The sequence below is a fragment of the Sinohyriopsis cumingii genome, chromosome 15 (assembly GCF_028554795.1).
Source record: "Sinohyriopsis cumingii isolate HCF-2022 chromosome 15, ASM2855479v2, whole genome shotgun sequence".
Lineage (NCBI taxonomy): Eukaryota > Metazoa > Mollusca > Bivalvia > Unionida > Unionidae > Sinohyriopsis > Sinohyriopsis cumingii.
Genome location: NC_142975.1, coordinates 1579301 through 1602756, shown reverse-complemented (window position 1 = coordinate 1602756; position 23456 = coordinate 1579301).

Below are 23456 nucleotides of genomic sequence, written 5' to 3'. Positions count from 1 at the left end.
GGCTTTACCAATTAAGTCATTAACCTTAATCCGCTTCGCACTGACAGATTTGAAACCAGTAAATAAAACAATCGTTGTTGAGTGGTTTCATTAACGATTTTACCAACCGCTGACGACATAGATTTTGTTGATGGTTGTGTAACCGCTTTTGGTGGTGCTAGGGTCATTTATCGTTGTAATCGATCTCGAACTGATTGAATCGCTTGAGATCCCAGATTATCGGATCAGCTACAATTTTTTTTAAATATAAGCGAATCGCATTGCAACTGGTGTAGCGATTGGAGCAGTGTGCGTCATCAGAGCCCCGAGCTTATTTGTAAACAATCCACGAACAACATCACCGAGGTCAGTTTCATAATATGTCACGTAAACAGGTTTTCTCGCGTTAACAAAGCGCACGGGTCTCACATGTCCACGTACGACTGTCATTATATTTAAATGTCAGGTCGATCAATAATGTACAGTCGTATCGTTAATGTTTCACCGCGAAGATCAGCAACGTGCCACAAGGATAGAACAAGTATGTGCCAACCGATTATTACGACACGGAAGATACACAGGTGCTGTGGCGTCATTACATATTGAATCACCCAGTTCCACGGCCGGTTAAAACCCAAACAGTATATAACCCTGAACTTCCATAACTGTCGTTTTAGACCTGCTTTCATAAATACCACAGACGGAGTCATAAGTTAAATTGATCTGCGTCGTTGAGTTAATCCTCACATTATCAGGCGCAAAATAATAGATCGTAAGTAAAAACCATTTTTCATCCGAAATGTCATCAGATCAACCTAAAACTGATCTTATTGTTGACCGTATAATGTCAGCCTCATACCTGTGAGATTATATTGCATTGATAGAACTGAGTGTGATCTCATTGGCACGTATAGGAAGTTTAGAGTCGATGCCGGTCACGAATGTGATTTCTTGTCGAATGTCTTCTTTGAATAATTCCATTTAGTACTCGCCGGCAGAATGTTCAATAATATTCCAGGTAGCCTCAAGTGATTGCTGAAAACATGCATGATTTGATCACGGGTAGACCAACAACTAGATGTGACTAGATACATGATCAGCTGTAATCAAGTCACAGCGACGATAGTGCGGTCTCACGTGTGCATGATTCGCCAGCCAGTGACAGGTGTAGAAAAAGTCCCACTGAATTCTGATTTTGTTGATGCGATTGTGATCATCAAAATAACGCTCTTGGCTGTACTTAAAACAATATGTTGAATCGCAGAATACATTTCACGTAAAACCGTATCTGAACTCATCATCGGTGTACGAACTTCGTTCGTTGTTTACATTATTTATATCTTCAAAATGTTCATTCATCAGCGCGCGAAATATATTTTTGTTCATGATATCATTAGTGATCAGTGCTTGACACTTCGATGTAGATTTTTTAATTACATATGTGCGTTGTTGCCTGCACGAACCGATTCCACAAGTGTATCCAATCGACCCTCGAGATCTCTAGGGTCACATAGTCTACCAAGGCCTTCTCCTTGGTTTGGTTGTTGCTCCGGTGTGGAAATAACATGTCTTTGGTTTTGCCTCGCTAAGACTTTTAATTCTTTCTCCTACCTTTTATATTATTTGTGGCTCTCCCCATCTGCTTGCTTGCTCCAGTCATCTGGATTGTTTTTCCTGTGTGGGACGTTTGGATGCAGGTTGTTGCTCTTTCCACTGTTTTGCATTTTCATGGTTTTTTTTTTAGTACTGCATATTCAGTTTTATCTGACTGTATTTCAGTTACTGGTCGATGTATTCGCGACCTAGGACATTGTTATTTTTATATTTGTATCACTGGTAGAGGTGTGTACAGTTTCAGCTATTGTCTCAATAAAGGTTTAGCTTCTTCAGCTCTTCCGCCCATATATGCATTAAACGTTTGCACAAAATGCTTCCACCGATCACGGTACATTATATCTTTCCAGTAAACTAAATACCATTTTAGGCCATTCAGAGTTCATTTATTTATCACATGTCTTTGATGCAACTTTAACAGGTACACTTCCCAGTCGCTGGGTCTGTTAAGAGCGACAACAATAGCACTTGTGAAGATCGCCTCGCGAGCTGTGTCATTAGAATATTGGGGTTATGTTTGAAACTACAACTTGAACTACTCGAATTTAAAATCAAATCGTAAGCATATCATTCGTCATGTCTTTAATCCGCTGACAGACGAGACGAAAGTACGTCGTTGCTGAAATTTGATGTGAATCAGGTTATTTGCATCCCAAGTCACATGACTATACATTTCTCGCAACCAGCATGTCAATGACATCAATAGTCACATAGTCGCGTGATATCGAAATCAATTTCCAAAGTTGCTGTACATAGAATTTGGACATATTTTATAGAAGTCACTTAATGTTTGTAAATAAATATAATGCACACTTAATTCTCAACATATTTATTTTGGAACAACGACCAGAAACCTGTAGGTATCGCAGCAGGGTGGAGAAAACCATTTAAAAAAATAGTACCGAGCACGTGTCAGCGATGTGTTTGTTGATGTCACGTGACTACCACATTGACATGTACTCTCTGCGTAGTGAATCTGATTTTCTTCAAATTGCTGCAACATTTACAGATTGTCGGTCATTGTTTTCATAATAAATATTTTGAGAAGTTTGTGATTTTCTCATTTTTCTACAAAAATTACGTGACTTTCATCTGTATGTTTGATCTGTTTTCCTACAGCAAAACTAGAAATGGCATATTGTTGATATCACGTGATTGTGTGATCTCTGAAGTCATTGACATATAGGTCGCGACAGTTGTTTAGAAACGTTGCAAGAAATGCAAATGGTCAGATTCAGGTCAAATTTCAGCAACGATATGCTTTCGTCTCGTCTGTCAGCGGATTAAAGACATAACGCATGCTATGATCGCTTTTTCTGAGAAAATAAATCATATTCCTATCGATTTCATGCAGCTATATTTTGATAAAATGTCGTTCAAGTTTGCTTAGCCGGCTATCAAACGGCTACCCCATGATGACACCAAATAGTGTCGGCGAATTCCAACTTTTGGATAGGGAATGGACTCTGACCCTACACCCCAACAACAATGTCCAAATATCAAAAATGGGGTGGCAAGGGTCAAAGGAAACTCGGACTATGATACTCCAAGACAACCAACATGCACCATTAAGGACCGTCCCCTGATGGACCAAAGGCAAAGGAACTATCACTTGTTTTAATGCGTTGACGTGTCAGCGCTAAGTTGATTCACAACAGCATAATAACCAAACGCGTAAGTGGTTATTGCGTCGGGGAGTATCTATTGCTTGGTATCATGCGTTAACAAACTAACTTTAGTATATCGGTAAACATCCATCCGATGTTTCTAGCACCGTATCATAACTTCCGCGTGTGCGAATTAGCGCAGGTCTATCACGTCGTTGTGAGTCAACTTAATGCTGACACGTACATTTCTTGTATGAGATCGTTCTGCACAACCAAGCACGGGTCACCTTTGGCCTTTTTAATGTTCTTAGAGCCACCAGCTGCAATCGAGCACTTTTTAGATCTCAGTCCTACATGCTCTATGACTTGTTTAATGGATCATTCGTCTCTGAACTTACCAGCAACCTTTTCTTTTAGTGTTACTAAACAACGGATGTTCTTTAGGATAAACACTGGTATCAAATGCATTGTCCAAACATGGTTTTGCCATGTCCACGTATACATCATTGGTTGTGCACCAGCATCGAGTCAGTGTCGGTATAAAGCATTGTATTTAGTCCTAAGTTTGGTGCATTCAATGTATTTGCGTCCAGATTCATCAACGATTGAGCACTGAAACGAGGTACCAGGCACCGGTAACACTTCTGGTACAAGTGGGTAATCGATTTATATATCATGCAAATTTTTGGGGTATTCTAGATCAATTTCAAAGAAGTATCCACTGTGATCACTGCTGGTATTGTAATCATGTGTGTGTTTTTGTATGCCAATGTATCTAGTATTAATCCACTGAAACCAACCATTCGGCAAGGGTTGCATCATTGGCTAACCATGCAGGTTATGGATGCATAGATGCATGATGTGACTGTTACGGTAACGGGGTCATACTCGTCCAAGTTTGGATCGTTTGCGCGAGAGTATCGATGAATCGCCACAGAAATTGCGCCACGAAGTAATTGCTTGATCAACAGATGATGGACAATGTCGTTGAGCATTTCCAACTCATTCTTGATTTTGGACAAAAACCCATCCATACCATTCCCGGTGATAGAAGTAATGTGCAGGATCGAGTTTGTACACGTGCATGGCAGTGTCACACTAATTATAACACATTAGATGGCAACAACAAATCAGTGCGTAGATACAGATCGTGATATGCACTCATGTTTTTGCAGTCGAATGCGGACCAAACGTTGACTGCATGTTCGTAATATTTTTCAGATATGCCTTCGCTTGACTGTAATCATTGGAACGCTATGATTAGTGGCAACTTAAGTTCGGCAAACTTGTCCCAGTGGCTCGTGTACATATATTGATGTACACATTTTCTCATCAGCACGATACTCCAATTCGACAGTTTTCCACCGCTAGAGTGCTCACTACCTTGTCTAAGGTTGAAAGCAGAACTGTAACGGGTCGATCAGCTGTAGTTGGCCCAGCCTAAACGTCATGTATATTTTATGTTGTTATGGATCACGTTTATTTCTGCGTTTGATGCCGTGACTATTGCTTGCATTATTAACTGGTCATCATGCCCACTCAAGTTATGCAACACTACAGGGATTTTTGGTTTGTTTGAGTAAATTATCATATGTAGATTATGTGCCCGTATGTGCCAGTGTTGTAGGAGTGATTCTGAACTTTGTCATCATTGAAGTTAAACGCTGCTTTATAGATCAAGCAGCGAGTAGCAGCGGAAATGCACTGATGCTATCACGAGTAATAGTTATTACTCCTGTTCAAGAGAGCTGTTATCGAATAAATTTTGCTGTAGCCTCGATCATTTAAAAAGCATCCTTCTCATGATACAACAGTGTGCCCGTCACACCTAACGACTTTATACTAAATCCACATGGTGGTTCAGTCTGCCCGTCACACCTAACGACTTCATAGCAATCCACATGGTGGTTTAGTGTGCCCGTCATACCTAACGACTTTGTAACCAATCCAGTCAGAGGCTTAGAGTAATTGGTCATTGTTAGGCGCGTAGCTTTCTACTGGAACGTTGAAACATTCAAAGTTTGCTCAGTTGATATACGTAACTTTATATTTCGTTTCACCGCCGTAAAATTTGAAAATGTTTATGCCCGGTTCTAGTATTATTCTACTATTGTGTGATTTTACTAATCCCACCTGAGTAAACGTCATGCTTGGTGAGCAGTTGTTGGGTGCATGCATGCAAGGTATGTATGTATATATTTTACTGTAATGCTTGCTGTGTCGGTAAAGCAACTGAACAAGAATCTTTATCCATACTTAGTGAGATAACGACTTTGATTTTGCTTTTAAATTTCTCTAAGCAGGATCATAAATCTGAGTTCGTCCATGTTGTCCATCCGGGAATAGTGCAAACGGATAAAACTCGCATGCCTAGTGAACACATCGACAGAGATATATGGGTTAAGTGTTTAAATTTGTTCAGTGTGACCTTAGTAACCTGCACGGGAAATTCGATATCACCAGCATTCAGTTCACCAGGCAACTGTTGGTGATCATTAGCCGGATTTAACGCGGATATAACGCAGACAAAATTATCCATTCAAATCATCGATTGCCAAAATTCTTTACATTTCTTAATGACCTTGGCGGAACCCACGCTGGTGATCGTATGTAACGGGGTCCGCGAAATGGTTGATACGATGAGATATGCACATCAGTTACGTACATCTTTGGAGTGTCCATCCATGTGAAGCATTGATGTATTTCTCCAGCGTCTTCTAAAACCTTTTCAATACATTTGTCAATTTTATCATTGATAGCGTTGGTGTCGTTGCGGTTGAGGATTGTACGATCTCCGCTGTGAATCCACGTTGAATAAGTTTTAAAGCCATTCCTTGTCGCGACTTAGCGGCATAATCTGATACGCATGAAGGATATTTTCTTTAACCCCAGAGTGACCAAAGTTTTATTAACGATGTGATTCTAGGAATCATACATGCAAACAGTTGTCGAGTGTCTTTGCCAGGTTTGAATATGGGTGGGATAATTGCCATGGGATGACATTTGAATACAGGTACTTTTAATTGCTGTGCTTTTGCACCAACATACTAATCAGCTTCGGTAGCAATAGCAGATGTAATACGTTTTTGTTTATTCTTAATACGACGGCGGTTTTGTTCATCCTCAAGACGACGACTGTTTAGCGTCTTCTAATGGAACTATGTCAACTTTCCTTGCACCTCCTTGTATTGGTTTAATATGCTCACGTGCAATTGTTTCAGTTGTAGCAATGCTGCTGATGCTGCAGGATCCGGTCGTGAAGCAGGTTGATTATATATAGGTCTCAATAATTCAAGCATGCCAGCTTTACGCACACGACTTGGTATTTATATTCCATGCTGTTGTTAGATCTGCATTAGCCGAAGCATCGTAGACATTCTTATATAAGGAGAAAAGCTTATATAATTAAGAAGCCCGTCAATAACTTGTTTTAATTTGTGTATTCTACTAACATTACAAACGGCCACTGCTCTAATTATAGCCAATATTTCGTTTATTTCTGTCTGTGCAGTCATGGTGCCTGTGCAATCACGTGACTTGACTCCGATGCCACATTTAATACATGGTCCATCATCTGGACCAGTACGTAATACTAGTATATGTCTTTTACAATATTCATTGTAGCTGATCCTGTCGCAGTGTTTATGCTTTCCAAGGCATAAACCTATGCAGTAGATACGTTACCATGTCAATGATCTTTACATATATGCAAAAGTTTTATTCCATTGGCAAATCCATATCACAATCTTCTATTTCTTTTCACTAGATTGAGAATGGATACCACCCGCCGCCGTGTAACTCATGAGACCCATCAAAGAGTATTACACCAATTCAAGTACGCCAAATCGTTGAATGCTATTCCTAGAGACCTCAATAAACTCATTCAAAATATCTTGAGAGTCAATTTGATTTTTGGCAGTAATTCTTTAATAAAAAGGAGACTTCTTCGTCCAAGCTGTGTTTATTTGAATTTGTTCTTTGAAATATTCTCAAGCGATCAATTGTAAGCCGTTGATGTGAGGTTTTACAGTCAACATACGCGTGGAGTTCATATCAGTTTCAGATACGATTCAAAGATTATGCGTGCCACGTATCCATTACTGAAATCGACTTTACAGCACCAGATTACCAGCTAGACTCGGTAATATCCCTACTTATTAACGACAAAATTTGTACGAAACTTGGAATTGAATGAGCAATGTTGTATCGGAATGTAGAGCACTTTAGCTCACATGCCCATTGTTATGAGTTGAGAGATAATGAAAACCACGTATTGGTGCTAAGAGCAACCTTCACATAATAAGTAATATATAAAAAATACACCATTTTATATTACTATTTCACAGCGTTAGTATACATGTCCACACATGGTCCCGTGGTAAGCTTACAGAGTCAAGAAAGATGCATGTTAGGTCAATCCGACATTTGCAGCTCGCTCAGTAAATATTTTTGCGGAGAAGACTTTGTTCTAACACGGTGCAAAATTGATAGCTTGTATTCATTTAGCTTTGACTTTTCTGGCACACCGATAAGAACACATTGCTAAATTAAATCCATATCTCTCTCTCTCTTTCTCTCTCTCTGCATTTTCTGGTACATAAGATAAACTGTTTTAATTATATGCACCTGTTCAATCTAGTTATTGTTATCACTGCGTGGATAATATAAGACCTAATTATCGGTCGAAACAAAATATGCTTAGTAATCGTTTCCGTTGCGAGTTCTGAAGCACGGGAGTATCGATTCATTGAACTGTAGCTTGGTAACAAGCCACTGTATGTAGCCTCGTGAGAAGTGGATTTATTAATGATTAAATATCCAGTGCTTGTACATAGTATAGAGCTTACTTGCCAAATCATGGAGAATGTGGCAACTAGTCAGAACATAAACAGGGAAAAGGTACACAAAACCAAAATGATACTACTTTTTTAACGTTTGGGTGCGCAATTAGGCAGTAAGAAAGACAGCTTATGCTTGACAAGGTTAACATTAGTTTAAGAGTTAAGCTTAAAATTGCGGAGCTGTAGGATGGAATAAATGTCTTGGTTTTTTGTTGGCTTTTACGGCATCTTTGACACATTGTTAGGTTTATCGTGACGAGAAAATGGGGCCCGTATGCCTCACTCAACGATGCACCGAGGCAGTCGAACCGGGCCGTCCCGGGAGGGTATCAATTAGATTAGGCGATAGCTAATCCGACGCTTTGCCTTCTGAGCTACCTAGGCCCGGAGGATGAGAAGGACGACGATGATAATAAGAAAGTGATAAATCAAGCTATTTGAAGATAAATTTTTGTAAGAATCATAACTTTACTTAAATTTAGTTTTGATCTTAATTTTTCGTATTCTACCAATAAAGTAAGATCTAAATATAATGTTTTTGTTGCTTTTGTATGGCATAACATCTTGAAGCTCATATAGTTGCAGGAGACGTCGAGGTAAATACCTTGCCCAAGGACATAATGTGATCCAATACAGGCTGGACTGATGGTGGGAATCGAACCCACGCCTTTGTAATCATGAATTAAACGCCTTAACCATTGAGTCATGGCAGTTTTAAAAATAACGTTGACTATAACATGTCTTTTCCGCTTTATTATGCACATATTCAAATAATGGACGAGGTCAAGGCGGAATTAAGTATATCTGCCAGACGAATAATGAATGGAAAGTCTGTGTATCAGGATCAGGTATTGCAGGATTCTTATTTTTATTACATTTACTTTTGGCACCGAATATAACAGTTGTAAATACTTCTGTGGTCACGTTTTCCACCTCACCAAACAAAATGAAAGAGTTAAGAAAGAAAGAAAATATCTGTGAATTTAAAAAGTAGTAGAGGCTGAAACACAAAGTAAGATACGTAGGTAAAATAAGTGCTACGCATCGTTAGCATTCTAGGACAGACTACACCAGGATTTTAGGAAGAGAGAACGAGTATTGTTAAGACTCCGTGTTCTTAACCAGAAAAGAGCCAAAACAAGTCGTGTAAAATTTAACAAATAAATTATTTCCCTAGAATACAAACAATTAGAAATTGAAAATAGCTTACCGTAAGATGCTGAAATTCTAAATAGCATTGAAAGTTATATATCATAAGTCCAAAAGTACTGAGTACTCCAAATGAGTTCCAATCAAAATGAAGTGCTGATGTGTCAATATGCTGGAATACGTTCATGTGCTAACAATCTTGATATATAATAATGATACGGTCAAAAATGACTTTAAATGAATTCACGGGAATAACAAAACAGTTACATAGTCGAAAGTTTACGAGCACCTTGTAATAATAATAAAAAACAAATAAATTAAATTCTCTTAATGAACTTAACTAAAAGACTCCACTAAGAATGACGTTTGAGATAGGAATAAATAATTCTCAGGTAAACACCTCTTAAGTGAAAAACTAAGACGCAGTTTCAGAAACAGTACCAGGGTGGAATAATCATTTCTACAACATACTAACTGTCAGCCATGTTAGGTCCTTTAGCAGCTAACCAATGATAAATTATATCACCTGGTTTTCTTATGGGAAAAACCAATGACCTGAACTTTAATCCCATCAAACGAAATAATATGATAGCAAGGTACAAACCCACAGTGCACGACATGGATAATACGTATCTATTGACTATGTTAATTACACAAACAATCTACAGTCATGGCTAAAAAATGAAACAGGTAGTATAGAGGTACATAACAGGATAAGAAATAGTATAGAATATATATCCAAATCTCTCTTTCTCTCTCTTTATATATATATATATATATATATATATATATATATATATATATATATATATATATATATATATATATATATATATATATATATATATATATATAACTATATATATATAAATATATATAACTCTGGTGAGATTGCCATTTGACATGTAAGCTGAGCATGAAAATTAAATCCGTTATTTGGACAATTTAGACAAGTATAGCCAACTAAATGCTCTATACGAACAAGTATAGCTGACTAAATACTGTATTTAAACAACTATAACAAACTGAGTTATGTATTGGAACAAGTATAACCAACTAAATATTGTATTTAAACAACGATAACAAACTAAATAAAATAGTGGAACAAGTATAAACAACTAAATACTGTATTTAAACAACTATAACAAACGCAGTAATGTATTGGAACAAGTATAACTAAATACTGTATTTAAACAACTATAACAAACGCAGTAATGTATTGGAACAAGAATAACCAACTAAATACTGCATTTAAGCAACTATAACAAACTAAATAATGTACTGGAACAAATAAAAACAACCAAATACTGTATTTAAAACTCTATATATAAAAAACTAACCGAACAAGTATAACAAACTAAATACTGTATTTAAACAATATAACCAACTAAATAATGTACTCGAACATATATTACGAACTAAATAATGCTTTATGAGAACTATAACAATCTAGATACTCAATTCAAACAATTATACCAAACTAAATAATGCATTTGAACATATAACGAACTAAATAGTGCTTTCTGGGAACTTTAACAGATTAAACGATGTATTCAAACAAGTATAAAATAATTAAGATTAGATGGATACACCATGCTTGTGAAAACAGTGTATACACGTTCCAATTTTAGGCGTAACCTCCGATGGCTGAGTGAATTCGAGTTAATATTGTATGCGTCTTAATGGAAAACAACAACAATCCTTGGTTCACATAAAAACCAACGAACTGGATAACCTAGTAATTCAATCGATCATTGTGTAAATAGTAAAACTGGAGATATGACTCTCATTTTTAGATATTATAAAATAGCTTTGAAACATTGATTTTTTTAAATCTATCGACTTATTGATGTACAGGAGCAGTGTTTAACGACCTATTCATTGCATCGACGTACGAAAATTATCAAAGCATGTGAAATTTCAGCATCGTCCTGATCAATATGTTTTTTATTTGCATACAATAAAAGTTACGCTAATTCCATTCTTGCGACCATGAACTGTCAGTAAATCGACGTAGATTAGTTTCGAAACCAACTTTTGTCAAAGTGAAATACCAGTCCCTTAATGTTAATGGAAAAGGTTTATCTGCAAAGTATCATCCTTCAATAAGTTGTTACACTTGATGCAGCTGACATTTACAGACATGTGAACATGTGCACATGTCTGAATGTCTGTAGTAGTGAAGGGGGGCGATTCAGGGTCTATGGGACTTACCATTAAAAACATGGTCCCGGCACTATAGGGTCTATGTAAATTTAACATGGGGAAAACTAGCCCGGCACTATAGGGTCTATGTAATTTAACATGGGGAATGCAGGACCGGCACTATAGGGTCTATGTAAATTTAACATTAACACCCCCCTTGGCCTGTACAGGGTATATGTAAATTTAACATGGACAAAATACCCTGGGACTGTATAGGGTCTATGTAAAATTGAAACAGGGAGGGTCTCTATTTTTTGTTTTAAAAAAAAATAAATAAAATAAATAAAATAAAATAAAAATAAAATTATAGGTAGAGGTAGGATTGAAACGGATTGAGTTTGTTGACCAATCCAAAAACGCGTTACAAAATTCAGTCAGCCCGCATCCAATCCGAAGAGAGCAGTCTGTGACGTCACGTGGACTACATAGATTCGCTAGCGCCTGTGTGCAGTCAATCTATGCGACAGTTATTCAACATGACAGAAACTCAGAAAACGATCCATTGGGGTGCACCAGCAGTGGAGACCGCCCAAGGGAACCTGGACTTACTTTCAGAAGAGGTAAATTGGGATTTTGTGGATTTTCTTACCTCGCAAGAATGTGTTCCGGAACCTTCGTCACCTTCATTACCGCACGTGGAGAATTTTAGACAGAGACAGAAAGAAGAATTGGAGAAATTTATACAGCGGCAAAAGGAAGCAGAACAAGCTTTTCTCCTACAGCAACAGCAACAAGAAGAAGAGGTAAGAAAACAACAAGAAGAAGAAGCAGCAAAGAAACAAGAGGGTGAAAGTCAAATTGTCACGGTACTGTTGGACATTTTAGCGGAGTTAAGAAGTCTGAAACAAATGTATCAGACTTCTTTATCACGACCGAAGAGAATACAACCTTCCCGAGCTAAACACGTCAACCCTGTGACTAAGCCTACCATACCACCCTTAGTGATTTCAACCAAATCATCATCATCAGAAGTAGGCCTCGGCCGTGGCAAAGGCTTAAGACAGTTAAAGTTGTTTGCTTAAACTCACCCATGCACCAAAAAAGGTCCTTTTCAGGGCCACCCACGTCTCTCGAAAAGAGATACACTTTCAATTGCCAATAACTCAAAAACACCAAACCATTTTATCCCTATATTACGTGTTTATGAGTGTTTGAGTGTACGTTCTTATTTTAAAATCAAAACCCCAAGACACTTACCTTTTATAATTAATGTATTCTTTTATCAATATTTACAATCCAATTCACAATTCACAACATAGCACTTTAAAAGTTCATAGACTTCTACTGTCTCATTGTTTACTCTCTCTGTTTTTTTAATTTCTTCACAGTCACAGTCTTTTCCTCTTCTTCCTCCTCACTTTCTTCCCTTCTTCTTTTCTTCTCCTGTTTCTTTTTCTTCACCTGTCTACTTTCTTCCTCCTCTTCTTCCTCTTCGTCTTCTTTCTCTAAAGAATCCCTCTCTTCTTCTGACTCCTCTTGTTTCTTTTTTGGGCAATCTGGAGACCAATGTCCTTTTTCTTGACAATAATAACAGGTATCTTGCCTTTTGTCTCTTTTAACCCCTGGTTTTCTTTTTTGACGGTTTGGACACTCTGAAGACCAATGCCCTTTCTTCTGACAGATATAGCAAGTATCTTGACTTTTATCTCGAAAGGAAGGAGAGTAGTCCGTAGGCTGGTCTGAAGAGAATTTTCTAATGACCCCTCGCAAAGCTCTGACGAAACGTTCCATCTGGTTAGTCTCTTCCATCGTTGTGCTCGGCTTGAGAGTGAAATGAATAGTGAAAGGACAAGACACACACCCTTTTATATATGCTGGTCTGCTATGACTATAAAGTAGCTCATGGTGTTTGAACTTGAGTCATTTGACTTTTTGCTTTCAAGATGAAACGATCTAATTCATTTGAGAAGAAAGAAGAAGAAAGTAAGAGGCAGAAACGTGATCTATCGCCTCTTAGCAGAGCTGAAGTCTTGGCACAAATTCATGCCAGTGATTTTGAAGAGGACATGAGTGAACCAGAATCCAAACCCTCTAAACAAAGTTCGCCACCCTTAGTCAACCCTGAAAAAAATATTACATTCGAGAGACAGAAAAGCGCTCCTCTAAAAAATTTAGAACCACGGCTTACAAATACACGGTGAAGTTTAAAGATGTCAAGTCCGAAGTACCGTTAGAGAAAGCAGAAGGGTTCATCACCGGAGTGTGGGATTCTCTGCTCACTGCACTCAAGCGACAATGTCAACCCAAAGAAGACGATCGCTTGAGACTTCCCATACAACACGACGGTTTGAAATCCCCTGTTTGAATCGAGTTTTGCACCCCTGCAGAATTGACCGCTTCCAAAGTCATGGACAAGATTCAACACGTGCAACAATCTAATGACCAGTTTGACATCACCGATGGAAAAGCCACACTGGACATGACCCACGTCTCTCCTCCTCAAGGGACCGGACAACGCAATAAGGTGTTATTGGTGAACGACCTTCGCAGCACCAAAAAGAGTCTCGTCCAAATTCACAGTTCTCAAGACCAGATGTGTTTAGCCCGAGCCATCGTGGTGGGACGAACCTATGCCAGCAAGAATGACACGACAGAATGGAAAAGAGCCTGGGAGAACATTCGACAATCGGACCGAGCCAAACAACGAAGTGAAGCAGAACTCCTGCTACAACAAGCTGGCCTGTCCAAAGACACACCCTGCGGCATTCCTGAAATGCAAAAATTGCAAGATGTCCTAGCTCCATTCTACACCTTGAAAGTGCACCCTCAAGAAGTGCGCGGACCTCTGTTGTTTCGAGGGAAAGACTTTAAGGACGGAAAATACATTCACCTTTATCATCACGATGACCATTTCGATACCATTACCAGTATCACTGCATTCCTGGGATACAGTTATTACTGTGAGAAATGTGACTGTGCCTATAAAAATCGAGAGCAACACAAACATTGCGGATCGAAATGCTCAGGATGTTTCGCCTCTCCATCCTGTCTGAGCGAAGCGCAAAAACCATTGCATTGTCCTGCTTGTCTGCGCACGTTTGTCAGCCCTGCCTGTTACCAACAACATCTGAAGACGCAAGGTTCACAGCAGAAATGTGCTTGTCAACTCCTGAGATTGTGCCCTACGTGTGGACAAGGCATACGTACCAATAATGCCAAGGCACACGTATGTTCAGGAAAGAAAAAATGTCACATTTGTCACCACATCGTGGACTTGGAACACGAATGCTACGTGCAAAAATACCAACCCCAACCAGAGAAAGAGGATGGACACAAGAAGAAAGGCAATTTCATCTTTTTCGATTTCGAATGCATGCAAGAGACCGGCATTCACATTCCTAATTTCTGCGTGGCTCATCGAGCGTGCTAGAAGTGCATTCAAGAACCTATCTTCAGTCATTGCCCTCACTGCAGCAAGATTCCTGGAGGACGTGAAAAAATCTTTCGGGGACCTAACACACTAGCCGATTTCGCCCGATGGGTCTTAGACCCCATCGACAAGACGTGGAGCCAAGAGGACATCGAAGGTTACGGAGATTGTCATCGTCATGCCACAGTGATGGCTCACAATTTCTCCGGATACGATGGACAGTTTCTTTTGAGATACTATACGGAACATGGCACCGAACTTCCTAAAGTCACTTTGAACGGAGCCAAAATCATTTTCATGCAAGTGGGACAAGTGCAGTTTAAAGATTCGATAAGTTACTTAGCCATTCCTTTGAGTCGAATGCCTAAAACATTTGGAATGACAGAAATGGCTAAAAGGTAATTTCCACACTTTTTCAGTACGGAAGGCAATCAACACGCCGTTCTACCCCATTTGCCCGAGGCTCACTATTACGACCCTGACAACATGCGTACCGAACAACGAGAAGCTTTCTACGCTTGGTACCAGGCTCACGCCTCGGACCCTTTCGACTTTCAGGAAGAAATGTTAAAGTATTGTCGTTCCGACGTGAACATTTTACGGCGTTGCTGTGGAAAATTTCGAGAACTGTTCATGGAACACGGAGGGGTCGATCCTTTGAAAGAAGCTTGCACCCATTGCCAAAGCGTGTTCCTTAGTGTATCGACAACGATTCATGCCTGAAAACACCGCAGTTGTCATCAGTCCTCAAACGACCAACTATGTCAAACGTCAATATTCGGTCAAAACCCTACGCTGGTTACATTACTTGTGCGACAAGGAAGACAAGTGGATTCAGCATGCTCGCAACGGAGGAGGCGAAAAGACCATCGGAACGCATTCGTTCGATGGTTGGGACTTAGAAAACCCCAAGATCGTGTACGAGTTTAACGGTTGCTTATTTCACGGATGTCCCGTCTGTTACCCTGATCGCGGCACTAAAAATCAGTTTTTACACCGAACCATGGAAGACTTGTACCAGGCCACTTGTCAGCGACGCCTAAAGTTAGAACAGGAAGGATACCAAGTGGTGGAAATGTGGGAACACGAATACGATCACCGTTTCAAAACCGATCCAGAATTTAAATGCCTCTTGGAAAGTTACCAGTTTATGGACCCGCTGAACCCAAGGAATAGTTTGTACGGAGGAAGGACCAATGCCACCTGTTTGCTGTACCAAGCCGACGAAGAGAAAGGAGAAGAAATCAAATACTTGGACGTGTGTTCACTGTATCCCTACGTGTGCAAATATTGTCGCTTTCCTGTAGGGCACCCACAATTGTTGACGGAACACATCGACCTGAAAAACATTCGACAATACGAAGGTCTGATCAAGTGTAAAGTTTTGCCTCCCACGGACTTGTACCATCCCGTGTTACCTCACCATTGTCAAGGCAAACTGATGTTTCCTTTGTGCCGTACTTGTTCCGAAATGTGCAACCAAGACCAACCTTGTCAGCACACCCAGGAAGAACGGGCCTTGACGGGGACGTGGGTTAGCGTAGAATTGTTCAAAGCTCTAGACATGGGATACCAACTGTTAGAAGTGTACGAAATTTGCCACTTTCCCAAGACACAACAATACCACAAGGGTGACCCCACGCAGAAAGGCATTTTCGCCGACTACGTGGATGCCTTTTTGAAACTGAAACAAGAAGCCAGCGGCTATCCTTCCTGGTGTCACACTCCCGAAGACCAAAAGACATTCAAAGAGAAATACTGGGCACAAGAAGGCATCACTTTGGATCGCATCGAGAAAAACGAAGGCAGGCGATCGTTTGCCAAAGTGATGTTAAATTGCTTGTGGGGTAAAATGGCACAACGTCCGTGTTTACCCAAGACGGAGTATTTGACAGAACCTTTCCGCTACTTTCAGATGATTCACGACAAAACCAAATTCATGAAACACGTGGACGTCGTTCGCGAGGATTTGATCTTGGTCAATTACGAAGAAGATCTGGACTTTGTACAAGACGACCCTTTTGGAAATGTTATCATTGCGACTTACGTGACAGCTCATGCTCGCATAAAATTGTACGAAGCTTTAGAACTGTTAGGGGAACGCGTCCTGTACTTTGACACGGACAGTTGCATTTACATCGATCACCCGAGTCAACAGCACCCTGACATCGAAGGAGACCGTTTAGGAGCTTGGACAGACGAGCATCCCGACGACAAGATTCTAAGTTTCGTCAGTGGTGGTCCAAACAATTACGGCTACGAATACCGGGACAAACAAGGAGAAGTGCACACGACGTGTAAAGTGAAAGGATTGACTCTGAATTATCGTATCAGTCGTGTGGTCAACTTTGGGGTATTGAAAGAAGCCTTGCAATCTGGAGAGGATGAACACTTTAAAGTGACCACCTATCAACCGAACAAGATTGTACGTTTACCCACTCACCACATCGTCAGTCGACCCTTGAAAAAAGTCTGTCAAATTGTGTACCAGAAGCGAGTGCGACTTCCCAATCATTTCACCTTACCGTATGGACACGTCGGCATTGGTCAGTATATAAAAAGGAACCCTAGGCAAGATCGATAGTTCATTGTGACTACCAAGACCAAGCGAACAAGATGAATACTTTCAGAGAAACACAAAACAAGTTTAGAAAGGCACAATTCAAGTGTGGGGCTTCTGAAGTGGAATGCAATTGTGAGCCTTGCGATGGGAACGATGCTGTACGCTGTGACCTTAGCGATGCCGTAAAGCATCATGGGAACTTTGTTCTCACTACCCCTATCATTTAAAGTGATGCTGTGCGTGTCAAACCTGAGGGATGCGAAGGCGATGCCGCTCGTCCTCTTGGACACTTTACTGGGTTTCGTTTTAAAGGTGGATGTTCACTTTCACGTCTACCCCCCTACGGATGTCATCCAGCCCTGAGCAAACTCCTGTCCATGTCACCCAACCCTCATCGAAACGAACCTGTGAAAGACGAATATTCGTTTCCTGTGCGTTTGTCGGAATACTGCGACTTTGAAATCGTCTTCAATCGTTCAAAGGAAAATGGCCTAAGTATCTGGGAGGACCGACCCCCGAAGAATTAGCAGAGCCGGATTTTACTACTTGGGCGAAGGGGATAAAGTCAAGTGCTTCAGTTGCGGTGTGTCACTTCACCACTGGGAACTACAAGATTCGGCCTACCTAGAACATGCTCGATGGTCACCGAATTGTCATTACTTACCCTTTGTGGGACCGAGACATGGAAGTAACTTACCATGTCGTTGAAGAAGAAGAAACCAGATTGGCTAGGAGTGAAATGTTGGACATCACCGAGACCGGTATTTAAACTTCATTTCAAAAACGATATTGAATCATTACCTAAAGAACTGCAAGAGAAGATTTACAAGGAAGTTTGGCAGGGACTTGCCAGAGTGAAATCTCAATGGGTGACTGTAGAACTTTTGTGCCGAGAAATTCACAAGAGGAAAGTGAAAAAAGTCAACCAGTGTGTTAGATTTCTTTGGGTCAAGTGTGCATTCGTCCTATTATATCACTCTAGACCGTTTACATCAAAAGAGTTCAGTGAGATTCTTGGACGTTACCCTGAATGGCAGTGGTCAGAAATTACTCACTATGTGGATTACTTTTGCTCTAGGAGAAGATTGTGAATTGTACGGACTGACCTATTCATGGATACTTTACAAGAGAACATTCGTGCTTTGCCTGTGGAGTTGAGAGAACGCATTTACCGAAAGCTGGTCAAAATACAAGTGAAACGTAAAGAACAGTTGCATCATTTACGTCACCAGATATTTAACCACTGGTACCTGAATGGTATAAGAGGACTGATTCGTCAGAAATTGTTTCGGTGGTCAGACCTTGTTGAACACTTTCAGTTAGTGAATGAACTAAACGTTCGTAATTTTGGTTACTTTGAGATTCACCTAGTGCAACGTATTGAGGAAGACGAGTTAAAGGATTACCAACATATTTTACGTGGAATATGCTTAGCGGAAGACGAAACCTCTAGACAAACTCTGACGTTTCGGTTACAGTATGCAAGATTTAGATTCCCTACTGGAGAACGAAGATGTCTAGTTAGAAAGTACCTTTATTGCTTCCGAAACAAAGAGACTATAAAATCAGGAATCTATGCCACGGCTTATGTCACATGTAATTGAACAGATTCCGTGGAGGAAACTCAATGACCATATTCAAACCGTGGATCATTACCATCCATTATTACAAGAACTGTATCCATTCAATTTGGGTCGACAAGTGGTGTGTGTCTTAGTGACTTGTTTTCTGGGATTTCGTTTACCAGCCGATTCCTTGTGGACTCGTTACGAACAGTACTTACCACCCCAATGGCCTTAAATGGTCACGAAAGACTCCTTTTGCTCAAAGCCTTGCGTTTTCATCTGAATACTTCTCGACCTCTACGGGAAAAAAAGATTCGTCAACTTTTAGCTACCGAAGACGTGTATGACAATGTGTGTGTAGCTTGTGACTTACACCCCCATTGGACAGATGTCCGTGACTGGAAAAAAGGGGGTTTTGAGGCTTGGACCCAAGAAGTGGCCCAGTATGCACGAGCGTTGTTCAAGGAAAAAAGTTACTTTTCAACCTGTGTTAGTGACAGTGCCAGAAGAACCCGTCACCCAGGACGCACTGTCGTGGACAGGCCTGAAAGACCCTTTCGGGAGGACACTTGTGTGACCTTACCCCCTATAGAACTGGTCTGAACATTACCCAAAACATGTTGTACAGACACTTGTGTTTATTCCAGGTTGATGGTTATCATGTGCCTTTTATCGTTGTACTTAAGCCTTTGGCTTTTATGTATTTTTGTCTTTCGTGTTCATGTTTAAAACATTCAAAAAACGTGTCCTGAAAAAAGTATATAAACTCTTGTCTTGTCTGTTTTCGTGTCACAAGTGACATTCCTAACACTATGGCTACCTCTGCTCCCTCTGCTTCCTCTTCCTCTACTGTCGAAGTCATCGACGAACACTTAGATCGTGCCAGTTGGGAGGCTTTGTATCTTCGCCATCCCTTTAACATGCTCATTGCTGGACCTAGCGGTTCAGGCAAAACCGAATTCGTCAAACGCTTGATCGAACATAAACATCATTTGATCGATCGACTACCTCAGCGCATAGTGTGATGTTACAAAGAGTGGCAATCGGCGTACAGCCTCTTGCGAGAAAGTCAAGGCGATTCCATCGTGTTTGTGGAAGGCATTCCTAAAGAAGACGACGGCATCGTCTCTGACTCCCGTCAAACCCATTTGGTCATTTTCGACGACATGTTAGGAGAAGACGAAGAAGAAATTAAACTGTGGTTCACGCGCAAAGGGCATCACCGTAATGTCAGTGTCGTTTACATCACCCAAAATTTGTTTCAACAAAGTAAAGCCCATCGCACCATCAGTCTCAATGCGCATTACGTGGTCTTGTTTAAAAGCCCTCGAGATAAATCGCAAGTGCAAGTCTTAGCCAAACAGTTAGGAACGCCTTGGCTGACTCAGGCGTACGACGATGCCACTCAAACTCCACACGTCTATTTACTCGTCGATTTGAAACCTACGATTCCCGAGGATTTGCGATTTCGTACCCACTTGTTTCACAAGTGATGCCAAGTCGGAGGGCCTGTCCTGTACACGTCTCCGTCCTCGACTTAATTTCACTCCACAAAAAAAAATCTATAAAAACCTCAGACCCTTTTCGTCTGTCTCACACAACGTCAACATGACGTCCCTTCAGTCGCATCTTCCCGTCAAATTGATTCGTGCCTTGTATGGCATCAGTCGAGAAAAAAATCCACAAATATGGGCTCGTGTCTTACAAGCTAGTCTCAAAGAAGTCTTACGATGGTTCACGGTGACGGCACGTCAATTACTCCAAGGAATCATTCAGATTCCTCATCAAACCAAACGCTTTTTTGATCGAAACAAAGTCGCTTTGACCCAACTGGCCGATCCCCGCATCGACACTCAAACCAAAAAACAAATCATTTTGAAACCTGGAGGGAGCGGTACTCTAGGAGGGGTCATCATTCGCTCTCTCTTAAGTTGGGATCCTAATGCTCCCAAACTTCTCCCCAAGAAAAAAGTCAAACGAAGCTCCAAGAAGAAGAAAAAGAGCCACGGTGTCAAGACCAAGTCCCCAAGGAGACCCGTGTCTGCAAGAACTTCTCCAGTGGCGGGACCCTCCTCTTACCAGACACCACCCCAGAAAAAGAAAAGAAGCCCCCAGAAAAAGAAACAGAGAAAAAGTCCCCAGAAAAAGAAAAGCCCACAGAAGAAAACTAGTCGCAAGAGAGGCACTTCGGCCAGGACTCAACCTTACACTCGCAAACCACGACCTGCAAAGGCGGTGACCGCGTCTTCGGTAGCCTCAGGTTCATTCACTTCCCCGTTGATGTCATCAAGAATTGAAGAGTACTTGGAGACGTTGATCACACCAAGAACATCTCCGTTGATGACCCCAAGAACTTCCCCAGTGGCAGGTCCCTCCAATTTAGCGGCAGTGGCCCTGCTCACAAAGTACCTTCTCCCAAAATCGAAGTTCAAGAGAGATCGGGCATGTTACAAAGTTTACTGGATTTGTCCAAGCATGAACTGGCTCGATTTAGTCCGTTGCGTACCCCTGCACGGCGTGTCATGCCTGTCCTGAAGTTGATACGCCGTAAAGACAACCAGTGGCGACGCGTTCAAGTATAAAAAAGGCCTGTGACTAAGTAGGGGTATCAGTGTTTTTGGTGCTGAAGACTCAAAGATGTCACCCTCCAGAAAACATCCCTCTTCTAAACAACCCCAAGGAAAGAAAAGGAAAGGACTGCCTCCTCGTTTAGTCAAACATGGGGACATGTTATCTGTTCTGTCCAAAGCTTCTCCACCCCTACGAAAAAAACTCATTCAATCAGCCTCCAAAGAGGTCATCGATACCGTGTGCGAATGTTGTTTGAACGTCTTGAAAGGCACGATCCCTTTGTCCAAACACCAGAAACAATGCTTAGGCAAACATCGTCACGTTCTTCGCCAAATGGTTCAAAAGAAAATTCCCATTCGTCAAAAGAAGAAGATGTTGGTCCAACGTGGAGGCATTTTACCCCTCTTGTTAGGTCCATTGCTGAAAGGAATCTTGGGAACCATGTTGGGAGGACTGGTGGGAGCAAGATAAAAAGGCCCTCTGAAGTCCCAAGATCTCAGAATCGACCCCTGACAACCCCATGGAAGGACGAAAACTAGCTTTAGTGCCTTACAAACGATGGATGGAATACCATCGTTGGCAAGAACAACGCACCCCGCATTTACCTCCCAATCCCAGTTTGAGCGAGATGTCCCAGTTACAACACGAATTGCAGTCCTTGATGGATCGCCAAGATTTGTCCGAAACAGAAAAATCGCAAAAGTACGGTCAACTCTTGCAACAACTGCAACTCTTTCACCAGAAAGCCTAAGACCAAACAGCTCTTCCCACTCTGAAAGATTTTAAGTCCTTGATGAAAAGTTCAGCACCATCACCTCTACCACCACCACCACTACCAGTGACCAAGACAGAAAAAGGAGACGAAGAAGAAGAAGGGTTTCAAACTCCTCCAGAAAAAGTACGCAAGTTAACAACACCACCTACGTCCAGAATTGGATTTACTAAAAAGATGATGACCACCCCTTCTTCATCACAAGATAAAAAGAAGGTGAAGACAGAAGTGAAACAAGAACCGATATCCCCTGTTCAGACATCCTCCTCCTCGACACCTATTACCGGTCGCACACGCAAAGCATTGCAATCCAAGAAAGTATCCCAAGAGAAAAAGAGTAGCATCCTCCAAGAGTGGGTGCCTTATTAACAAACAAACAAACAAAAAATGGAAAAAGTGTTAGCCAGCATTTACTACGATCCCTCCCATCCTGCAGGTTACGTAGGAGTTCAAAAATTGTATCGTGCTGCCAAAATGCGACTGAAAAGTCTCCGTTTACCTCAAGTGCAACGATGGTTACAAGAACAAGCTACCTACACTTTACACAAACCCATTCGACGCAAGTTTTCCAGAAGTCGCACCCGAGTGGAAGGCATCGATCATCAATGGCAAGCCGATTTAGCCGATGTCTCTCATTTGGCCAGCTACAATCGTGGCTACAAATATTTGTTTTGTGCCATCGACGTCTTTTCCAAATTTGCCTGGGTCGTGCCCTTGACTTCCAAATCGAGCAGCGAGTTAGTGCGAGCCCTGCAACGAGTGTTGAAACAAAGCGGTCGTCACCCTCTTCGATGGCAAACGGACAAAGGTACCGAATTTCTGAACCAAGCTTTCCAAAAAGAATTAAAGAAACGTGACATTCATTTTTTTACCACCGAGAATCCCGAAACCGAACCCAGCATCGTGGAACGTTTTCAACGCACTTTGAAAGAACGCATGTGGAAATATTTTACGCATCACCACACTCTGAAGTACATCGACATCTTACCGCACCTGGTGCAAGCGTACAACCAATCTTACCATCGAAGCATCGGACGTGCCCCGCAAGAAGTGACTCTCGAGAACGAAGTGTTGGTGTTTGAGCGCCTGTTTGGTACTTCCCCGACGAGGGCTGTCCCCAAGAAAAGTGGAGAGTTGCCGTAGGAGATTGGGTGCGCATTGGTAAGACCAAACGCACTTTCGACAAAGGTTACTTACCTAACTGGACGACCGAATTGTTT